The sequence below is a fragment of the Capsicum annuum genome, chromosome 11 (genome assembly GCF_002878395.1).
Source record: "Capsicum annuum cultivar UCD-10X-F1 chromosome 11, UCD10Xv1.1, whole genome shotgun sequence".
NCBI lineage: Eukaryota > Viridiplantae > Streptophyta > Magnoliopsida > Solanales > Solanaceae > Capsicum > Capsicum annuum.
In genome coordinates this window covers 47619876-47623549 of record NC_061121.1, presented here as the reverse complement: position 1 = coordinate 47623549, position 3674 = coordinate 47619876, and the positions used below count along the sequence as shown (strand labels likewise).

At 34.1% G+C, this 3674-nt stretch overlaps 1 non-coding gene across 1 annotated transcript; it reads right to left on the bottom strand.

The window, feature by feature from the left end:
- Positions 1-3119: 3119 nt before the first annotated feature.
- LOC124889096 lies at positions 3120-3231 on the bottom strand. Its single transcript, XR_007047713.1, has one exon. It is a non-coding gene; the product is annotated as a small nucleolar RNA R71 (small nucleolar RNA).
- Between the last annotated feature and the right edge of the window lie 443 nt (positions 3232-3674).

Sequence of the window (3674 nt, the reverse complement as noted above, 5' to 3'; positions counted from 1 at the left end):
GAGCCTATCAGTAATGATCTGTCTATTATTATGTTGTTTTGTAATGTAGTGCATTGTTTCTTTACCTTATTGTTTATAGTTATGTTCTCATGTAGCAACACCAACATAATATTGACTTTTGATGTCAATAGCAAACTTTTGTTTACTATATTTAATTTTGCTCCTCAATTGTACGTGTAAATTGACATGTTTCTCTTTAAAGTACACCTTTTAATTTTAAAATAAACTTCATAATTTTTAAAAAAAGTTTTGTAGTTGATAATATAACGCACACACAGTTATTTAACTTAATAATGATGATTATTTGAATACTGACAATTACTAAATATATGAGAGAGCAATCAATCGTCAAATCAATATAGCATTTCAAATTAGTTGAGTAAGAAGAAAAACTTGTCTTACTTCTGAATTCAGGGGTGACTCATATGAATATGGTTTTGTCTTCTCAAAAATTAATTGATTAGTGCAAGAATATATACAAGTATAAACTAAATAATATAGGATTATATCAAAAGCTAAAAATGCTGAGAACTGTCAAATATATATTATTCTACCTGAATCTCTGCCGCATCTTTCAACATTTTTTCTTTAATCACATGTTTTTTTTCAGTTTACTCTCATGTGAATCAATTATGACATAAAGGAGTCTCTTTACTTCTTGACCAGAGTGAACCTATCGATGACCAGAAACGAAAAAGGATTCGTAAGCCCCGACGCAAAAAAAATATAATATTGTAATAAATTTTTTTAAAAAATAGAAGTAGAGATTCATAAATAAAAAAGGAGACTATAATTAGAAAACTCAAGGACAATTGACCTCTTTTCAAAAAAAAAAAATTACTACTTTTTTTAATGGAAAAGTTAGCATCCAACCCAACAAAAAATTCAACCAAAATTACAAAACCTTGCCATTTATTTTATATATAATATTTATTATGAAAGTGAAATGATAATTTTGTCTATTGCATCCCCTTTGAAGTGAAGGGCAAAAAGTTCAAACGATATTTCTAAGGCACTTCACACTTTTAATATATCAGATAGAGTAGATTAGATAGATAGATAAATTATAGATATAAATAATATTTTTCAAAATATAGCTATGAATATTAAATACACAACACATATCTTCTATACCACGTAAAATTTTCTTAATTTTGCTACTCCTAACTAAACAACTTTATATGTAGTTCTTCTACCTAGGGGTGATCATGAAATATTGAGAAAGTTAACAAAATCGAAAATCAAACCAACCAGACATAAAAAACTACAAGCAAGTCGTGTAGTTTCAATTATCAATGTGTGTGTGTGTGTGTATATATATACACACACCCAGAAGTCTTATGAATTTATCCTCACAGATATCAAGTCTTGTTTATTCAAACCTCACAAAGATAAATAAACTCAATCTTATATTACTCATACCACAGTTTGGATTAACAAAATAATCTCATCGAAAGAATGAGGTATGTACCCAGCAAAATATCATACGCTTACTGAAGCTTTTGATCCCCAATATTATAACTATTTTGACTACTGATGAGTGGTAATTCTGCCACTCATTCGTACAAATTATACACACACTATCATATTTTGTATTAGAAAATGAGGCATTATCCAGATTTAAGTGCACTAAAACCCACATTTTGCAGGTATGAAGTGAAGAAGGTGAGCATATGTGGACTGGAGCTAAAAAAGGAGCAAATGGAAGAAAAAGGAGTGCAGCTGAAAACCTGAAGCAGTCAGCCTCGGTTACCGCAGTCACCGTCAGTCCTGGTGGTCAGCAAATCGCGGTCGCGGAACCTAACCACGGTCGCGATCAAACACACGCGATCGCGGATAAGCGGGAACTAACCCAAGGGAAAAATTGTAAAATGTCATGGATGAATCCCAAATCATATATAAGCAAAAACCCTCTCTTTTTTCGGTATTGCTTTTCTCATAATATAATTTTAATTCTAAGCTTGAAACCCTAATCGGGCAAATATGTAATCAACTTTGAAGGCTCAAATTTCTTAGTTTCTTATTGAAGAATGAATGCTTTGGTTAGCCCACATGGTATATCTCTCTTTACTTTCTTCATGAATAGCTAAATAATTTAGTATTGGAATTATGTTGAACTAGAGTATGATTGTGTGTGGGTATTGTTGTGTTTGCATAGATTTTAGTTGTTGAGTATGTATTTCACCATTGCTTGAGCTTATGTATTTGAATTTGATGGGTGAAAACTCTAAATATCCAAATGGATTTGATGGGTGAAAGCTCCAAGCTCTAGAAACCTTTTGTCACCCTCAAAAGAGGTATTTAGGTGAAAATTAGGTAACCCATAACATCCCCGAAAGAGGATTATCGGGGGACAAAGCAATGGTGAACAACTAAGCCTATGGTTGACTACCCTTTGCAATATTAGAAATAAGTGTTTAGAGAGTGTAAATCATGTCAAGAGCATTATCTTAGAAATAGGGATGCTTGGTTGAGGTTTTGGGTGGCTATATAAACTCCACACTTGTTAGGTGCTCGAAAGGGCCAATCGGTAAAATCGTTGGGGTTTTGTCAAAAGATTGACTCCAATGATCTTCGACCTAGCCTATCCAACATTTTCGCACATACTTCACCTCTAAGGAGGCATAATCCTAAGATTTCTCAAAATTTTGAATTCAAACCAAATATAGCATTCACCACGTACTTATTGAAGTTTGTGTGAAGAATTTTCAAAAGAATCCCCCCATTTACTTATACATATTGTTTTCATTAGCATTCCGGATAACTTTATAGTAACTTGAGTACCCATAGGTTGGAAGTCTTAGCATTCACTCCTTGACAACGACCATCTCACCCCTCAATTATGAGAGTGAGTTGAGCTTATCAAAATGGTGTCATTGCCGGAGAGTGGATTATAGATTTCACTTGTGTGGTGCTATTCTTACTTGGAAATACCCAAAGTGGGGTAATTTACTTTATTTATTATTTTTGACTATTTTGTAGGTGATCAAAGTGTGAACGGAGCAATGAGCGATAATGCAAGTAATTTTGGCCCCTTTGATGCCCCACTAGAAGATGAGAGCCAATTAAATAAGGCGGGGAAAACACGTGCTATCCGCATCCCGCCAACTAATAAAAAATGCTTCAAAAACGAGATGAGATTGTAAACTTTCGGAAATTGAATGGAGAACTATTTTTTGAAGCATGAGAGAGGTTTAATGGAAAGCTAGGCCAATGCCCAAATCATGAGGTCCCAGATAGGATGCTCCTTGACATTTTTTATAGAGCTCTTGAACCATTGAACAAAATGATTATGGATAATGCAGCGGGTGACTCTATTGTGAAATTGTATCATTTTATGGCTTTTCGATTGATAGGTGAAGTATCCAAACAAAATAGGGAGTAGCACATCCATGATGCCGATGCTCCTAAGACCCCTTTTTCTACCTCTATGGTGACCAATGAGCAAATAAAATGAGAAGAGGGGAAGGAATAGAATATGGCTAAGATGATGACCCAACTTGAGCTTTTAATGAAACATGTTATGGGTGTACCCGCAAAAGCGGTAAATGCCGTAAGATCAAAGCCTTATGAAGATGATGATGAGGCAAAGAAGTTGGATGAAGATATTTGGTACTTTACAAACTACTTGGAGGGTTACCGCCCCGCTAATCAAAGGCAAAGTGTGAACCATG